Here is a 7,940-nt window from a genome sequence, read left to right on the forward strand (position 1 = left end):
GGGGAAACTCTGAATACTGTTCGTAGGTTTAAAATTGACCTTTCCTGATAAGAGACCTGGAGCACCAGAGATTAGTGTGATTAGTTGTGAATAAGGACTAATTTTCCAGGGTCAGACTACCTTATGATAGGTTAAAAATGTCTAAGTATTATTTGCCAAGTGCTTCATTTCCAAAAGCATAGGATGGCATATCTCTGTCATGGTGACATGGTAAGTCCCCGACAACAGAAAGCTTGCCTTATTTAATAAGGGCACTGATTCATTAGTACCAGTTTCCTCATGATTATTTTAATATCTTAAGATATTAGCCAAAGGGGCGCCTGGGTGGCTCAGTTGGTTAAGCGACTGCCTTCGGCTCAGGTCATGATCCTGGAGTCCCTGGATCGAGTCCCGCATCGGGCTCCCTGCTCGGCAGGGAGCCTGCTTCTCCCTCTGACCCTCCCCCCTCTCATGTGCTCTCTGTCTCTCTCATTCTCTCTGTCTCAAATAAATAAATAAAATCTTTAAAAAAAAAAAAGATATTAGCCAAAAAATATGTGAATGATTTCTGTCTTAGTCAGTTTAGGCTGCTATAACAAAATGCCATAGACTTAACAAACATTTATTTCTCAGTTCTGGGAAGTCCAAGATCAAGGCACCAGCAGATTCGGTGTCTGGTGAGAGCCTTCTCCCTGGTTTGCAAATGGCCACCTTCTTGCTGTATCCTCACACGGTGGAGAAAGATCATCTCTCTCATGTCTCTTATAAGGGTACTAATACCATTTATGATGGCTTTACCCTCATTACCTAATTATCTCCCAAAGACCCACCTCCAAATACTATCATATTGGGCATTAGGGTTTCAACATGTAAATTGGTGGAGGCGGGGGTGGATACATTCATTTCATAGGAATGCCCCAGAAACACTCACTATTTTTTTTTTTTGGCAGTATATATGATAATTTGTTATTTTGATTTGTTGGAGTATTACTACACAAATTTATATACGGTTTTAAGAAAATATTATGGAGAAGTTTGCAACTTTTAATTCCACATAAAGAAGAGACAGAGCAATGACATCCCAACAATAATTTCTTTAGAAGTCTGGTGTAAAAAACCACAGAGAACATTCTTAACTGATAATATATGAATTAGATTCTAAATGCATTCTCTATCATTTAAGACATGGAGAAAAAAGGAACAAAGAAAATTCTTAAGTTTACCATTTGCAAGAGGAGTTTATGTAATTTCAACAATCTCTTATCTAGGCATTTAACAGCATTATAAATTCAAAATTTGTGTGGGAATTAAGAGAAGAAATAGTATTCCTTAGAGGGAATACAAAGTTTACTCAAACATTTAAAATAATTTAAAACAATCAGTGACACAACACTCACTATTTTAAATACAGATATCAATTTTCTCTGAATAGGGCAGCAAAATCCTCATATAAACCTCATTTATCATTTTTAACTAATGATATCAATAACCTCTCCTTCTAAACATTTTAATTCACAAAAATACTAATGCAAAAGTTTTAGTAAAATTGTAGTGAATTTATATACTGACTTGTCAGTGGAATTTATACACTGACTTGTGTGGCATTTATATACTGACTTGCCAGTGACTAACTGGGGGAAAAAACTGTTATTGTAGAATTCTACTATGTTATGGTTGAAATTGGAGCCAAAGAAATCTCAATTCCAAATCCTGCTCTATTGATTCAGCTTGGTTAGTTTTAATCAGTTCTTAAAACTTTCTGAGCATCAGTTTTCTAATCAATAAAAATGAGGATAATAAGGTGTACTCTATAGGACACACACAGACTAGCAATAATGTATATAAAGAATCTGGCATAATAGGTATTTAAAAAAATAATTGATCTGAATTTGGATATGATGGAGTGGATGGCATTAGAATTAACTGTCCCCATGAATAATTCTAAAAGCTGTATTAAATATTAGATAGTAGCCAATGTAAGGCCATGATCCTTTAGAGAAAAGAAACATATAAGAAATGAAACACATTAGCCCATTAGATGAGCCGCATATTCATCTCAGCTTCACCCTGAGGGCATTTCCAAACCACAGTTCAGAGAAATAGTACCCAATCAGAGAGTGGTAGTCTCACTGGATAGAGAGAGATCCCAGAGTTTAGAGTTGCAAAGACCACTGGGATTTGCTGGGGAGGATTCTAGAAAGGAGGAACCTAGGTGAAGGAGGCTAAAAATTCTGTGTGAAAATTGCACATAGAGCCAACTCTTGAGAATTGCTCAGGAGGCCCGGGAAAGAAAGCTGGAGAGCTGGACAGAGATTTCAAAGAGGGCATAGTTTTGTTGGGAGGGCAGAGGTTTGTACTTAAGCCCAGTGATTACAGAGAGTATTTGGTGAACTCCCAGGCTTTGGGTGGAGACTCACAAAAACGCCACACCTAAGTATAAGGACCATGTCATAGCAGTAAGAGAGCCCTAAGAGAGCCAAAACCAAACCTCAACATGACAGAGGTGATGATTGCCTTCCAGATTAAAATTTAATGTTCTGTTAAGAAAGATACCATCATCCAAAATCTCTATTGCCTATACTCACAACATCCAGCACTTAGCCACGAATTACTACAGATACAAAGAAGCAGGGAAAAAGTTACTAATAATCTATAGCGGGGGTTAAAAATGTTCTCTGTAAAAGAGTAAGTAATAAATATTGTAGGCTTTGTAGGCTATACGGTCTCTGTTGCAACTACTTTGCTGTTGCTGTGTGAATGCAGACATTGACAATAGGTAAATGAATATGGCTGTGTTTCAATAAAACTTTATTTACTTGCCATTTGCAACGACGTGCATAGAACTAGAGGGTATTATGCTAAGTGAAATAAATCAGTCAGAGAAAGACAATCATCATATGACCTCACTCATATGTGGAGTTTAAGAAACAAAACAGAGGATCATAGGAGAAGAGAGAAAAAAATAAAACAAGATGAAATCAGAGGGAGACACACCATAAGAGACTCATAATCATAGGAAACAATACTGGCTTAAGGATAGACACAGAAATCAGTGGAACAGAACTGAGAGTCCAGAAGTCCTTGTATTTATGGTCAATTGAGTGATTTGCCCAGAAAACTCATTGAGGAAAGTCTTTTGTATAAATGATGCTGGGACAATTGGATATCCATATGCAAAGGATGAACTTCGACTTTTGCCTCACACCATACACAAAAATTAACTCAAAGTGGATGACATATTTTTTTTTTAAGATTTTATTTATTTATTTGAGAGACAGAAAGCACAAGCTGCGGGAGGGACAGAAGGAGAGAATCCTCAAGCAGACTCCCCACTGAGCGCAGAACTGGATACAGAGCTCCATCTCATGACACTGAGATCATGATATAAGCCGAAATCAAGAGTTGGGCACCCATCCTACTGTGCCAACAAGGTGCCCTGGAAGACATATTTAAATGTACGATCTAGGGGTGCCTGGGTGGCTCAGTCAGTTAAGTGTCTACCTTCAGCTCAGGTCATGATCCCAGAGTCCTGAGATCAAGCCCTGTGTCAGGCTTCCTGCTCGGTGGGGAGCCTGCTTCTCCCTCTGCCTCTGCCCCTCCCCCCACCCCCACTCATGCTTGAGGTCTGTCTCTCCCTCCCTCTGCCACTACCTCTGCTTGTGCTGTCTCACTCAAATAAATAAATAAAATGTTAAAAAATTAATTAATTACTTAATTAAATAAATCTATGATCGAAAACAGTAGAACTTTTATGTGAACACATCGGATAAATTCTTTGAGACCTTGAATTAAGCAGTTTTTTGGAATGACACTAAAAGCATGGTCCATAAACAAACAAACAAACAAAATTGAAGTAAACTTCATCAAAATTCAAAACTTTTGTGCTTCAAAACACATCATTAAGGGGCGCCTGAGTGGCTCAGTCAGTTAAGCATTTGCCTTCGGCTCAGGTCATGATCCCAGGGTCCTGGGATCGAGCCCCGCATCGGGCTCACTGCACAGCGGAGAGCCTGCTTCTCCCTCTCCCTCTGCCTGCCATTCTGACTATCTGTGCTCTCTCTCTATCTCTCTGTCAAATAAATAAATAAAATCTTAAAAAAAAAACACATCATTAAGAAAAACTCTTGATTTTGGCTCAGGTCATGATCTCAGGGTTGTAAGATTGAGCCCTATGACTGGCTCTACGCTTGACACAGAGTCTGCTTGATATTTTTGTCCCCTCCCTCTTCCTCCGCCTCTGCTCCTCCCCCCATTTGCACTCCCTCTCTCTGCAAAATAAATAAATAAAATCTTTAAAAAAATAATAATAAATAAAATCTTGGAAATACAAGCAACATCAGGAGGAAAACATTTGTAAAACACACATCCAATGAAGGATATACAGATATACAGGTCCAGGATATATAAAGAATCCTTGTAAGTCAATAAGAACCAAGCAAACCATTCAAAAATAGGCAAAAGATTTGAATAGACATTTCACCAAAGAAGATGTATGAATGGCTAATAAGCATGTAAGAAGATGCTTAACATCATTAGTCAGGGAAATGTAAATTAAAACCACAATGAGATATTATTTCACACCCACTAGGATGGCTATAATAAAAAAGACAGTTACTAATATTGGCAAGATGTGGAGAACAGAAACACTGATACATTGCTGCTGGGAATATAAAATGGTGAACCACTTTGGAAAATAGTTGGAAAAGAAACTTCAGCGGAGGTAGGCCAGAGGAGGGAAGAGATCCTATATTTCCTGCTGGGTCTTGTTAACAAAGGGTCAGCATTTCCAAATCTTAGACTTGAACAAAGCACCCGAAAAGAAGGGCAAGAGAATAATTTAAAAGTTGGAGGAAAAAACAGTAAATAGTAAATAAATAATACATAATAAAATAAAACTGATTTATGATGATTATTGCACAATTAGATGAATTTACTAAAAAATTGTTTGTAGGCATGATATGGGTGAATTTTATGATGTGCAAAATATGCCTTAAAGTTGACAAACATCACCTATATCCCCACAAAGTAAGAGAAGCTTTTGAAAACTTGAAATAAGAACAGAATGACATACATACAAAAAATAAAATTCAGAAAACAAAATAAATTTTCAGAAATTAAAATGTTTGAAGGAGGAATGAAGAACCCAGTAGATGGTTTGCAAGATAAATCTAACGAATTCACCAAGAAATTTTTTTTTAAAAGTGGAAAAAAGAGAAAAATGGCAAGAAAATCAGAAACTCAGTTAAGGGGGTCAGCATTTGAAAAACAGGCGTTCCTCCTAAGAACAGAGAAATGGGAGGAAATTTCAATGAAATAATGCAATGGTTTCTCAGAACTAAAAAGCATGAGTTAATAGTCTGAAAAGGCCAAACACAATAAACTACACCAAGTACATGATCATGAAAGTCCAGTAATTTGGAGACAAAGAATTAAAGCTTCCAGAGAAGAAAAAAAAAATCCAGAATGGGGCGCCTGAGTGGCTCAGTTGGTTAAGCGACTGCCTTCAGCTCAGGTCATGATCCTGGAGTCCCGGGATCGAGTCCCGCATCGGGCTCCCTGCTCGGCAGGGAGTCTGCTTCTCCCTCTGACGCTCCCCCATCTCATGCTCTCTCAGTCTCTATCTCATTCTCTCTCTCAAATAAATAAATAAAATCTTAAAAAAAAAAATCCAGAATGGTTTGGGTCTTCTTAATAGCAACAGTGGAAATTAGAAGACAGTGGAAACATCTTCAGAATTCCGAGGGAAAATTATTTTCATTCTTGGATTTTATATCCAGCGAAATTATCAATCTTCTATGACTATAGGTAAAGATACATTCAGACATAGAAGGTCTCGCAATATTTACCTCCATGCACCTTTTATCGGGGAGCTACTTGTTGATGTATTCCACCAAAACTAGAGCCTAAATGAAGAAGGCGAAATAGCAACAAAGGGATCCAACACAGGAGAGAAGCAAAGGGAATACTTGTGAGGATGATGGGAGATCTCAAAACTACAGGTGTGCACAAGTCATTGAGGACAAATATTCCACATTGGAAAATGCCAAAAGACTCTGGGAGAGTGCTTCAAGATGAAATTCAAAAAAAAAACCAAACAAAACTTAATGCATCTTAACCTCTTGAGAGTAAATTTAGACTAGTAGAAAACTTGTAATTGAATTTAACAAGTAAAAAGAAATTTTAGGAAAATGGCAATTAATAACTTCAGCAATAACCAATAGTTGTTCAGGCAGGAGATAAAAAGTAATCATAATTCACTGTCTAAGCTCTGAACAGTGTTTGCTGAGCCATAATAATGCAGATACTGAATTTTGATCTAAATAAATTTATAATTACATTTGATTGATGAGAAATGAAATGATACATCTGTATATCTGGGACAGGAAAAAAAGAAAACTAAACCCACAGTGTCCATAGTGAGAAATCAATAAAAGAATCAACTAAGAGAGTGGAAAGTGATTGCCTATGGTGAAGGGCAAAATGGTAGAAAGGGAGGAGGAACACTGTTTTACTTAACAAACCTTATAGACTTGACTCTTTAAACCATGTGCAGGTATAAATTTGACCAAAAAAATAAATATTTCTTATATCAGTGAGATCATATGATACTTTTCAAAAATAAAGGAAAATATAGAAGTGTAACCATGACACATATTTTCTCAATTGAGTTCTTAGTGTTGTCAAGACAACTTCCTGAGAAGATTGCAGCTAAGGGGGAAGACTAGCGGCCGCTATCAAGAGTTGCAACAGTTTCTTATTTAAGCTAACAAATAATTCTCACAGTAAATCTACAAGAAGATTCATTAATTTGCTAATTGTGCTTCCATTCTCTAGAGATATCTATCATTTCCTCATTGATAAACATTCAATTTCCCAACAGATTAATTCAGCCACAATTCAACAAACACTTTCTTGTCTTTTAAGATGACATAAAGCAGTAGAATATTAATAAACAGTGAGACATCATTTTCTAGTTAACATACTTTGGCATCAAAGTAGGGAAGGAAGGAAGATAGTAAATATGGGGTTTTTTTTCGCTTTTCAAATCAAAAGTGATAAACATGGTTGAGTTTATTCCTTCAACTGGATGTAGTAGATTTTCCCTTTCCCTGTAGGGTTGTACAGGTCAGCGAGTTGTTTAAAGTCAATGGGAATGGGAATAAGTTATCTCACATTGGCTATCTCTCAACATTGAACTGTCGAATATTGAAAAGGCAAATAGTCTACCTCCACCCAGCAACAACTTGTCTTATATTTCTAAACTCTATTTTTAAAGCATTTCTGCTTATTCTTCCTGAAAAATATATGAAAATATGGTTGTGATATTTTTGTTTACCTGGAAACCCAAGTGAGCTCCTAATTTTGTACCTACTGCTAGTTTCTTATTTTGTGACTCAGACTTAACATGCCATATTCTCTGCTTGTTCATAAGTTTCATAAAGGCCAAAAACCTTACAGAAGGCCAATTTTTTCCATGGTGAATTCAGTTAGAGCTGAACTTTGCAAGGTCATAAGACCCTGTGAGCATTAGCTACTTGTATATTGATTCAGTCCTAAAATAATGTCTCTGTCACCCAGCACTGAGGCTTATATAATTCAGAAACAATAAATAGCATCAAAGTTCTATTTAGAACCAGTATAAAGGCCACAGATTTCTGATAGGATCTCAAAATATGAATATTATCGAGCCTTAGAAGCCAGCAAGCACACTTGCATCAGTACTAAGTCTTGAGAACAACTAATCCCACTGCATTTGTTAGGACATATCCAATTGCTAGTAGCTGAAAACCCTGACTCAGATTGGCTCACACAGTAAGAAATGTATTGCTTTGTATAAAGAAAAGTCTAAGGTTTGGGCAGGAGCCAGAATTAGTTAACAGTGTCTTGAAGGTATGATCATAGACCTAGCTTCTTTCCATCTTTCTCCGCCAGCCTCAGTGAGTTGGTTCTGCCCTCAGGTT

Source organism: Neomonachus schauinslandi, chromosome 8 (assembly GCF_002201575.2).
Source record: "Neomonachus schauinslandi chromosome 8, ASM220157v2, whole genome shotgun sequence".
Taxonomy (NCBI): domain Eukaryota; kingdom Metazoa; phylum Chordata; class Mammalia; order Carnivora; family Phocidae; genus Neomonachus; species Neomonachus schauinslandi.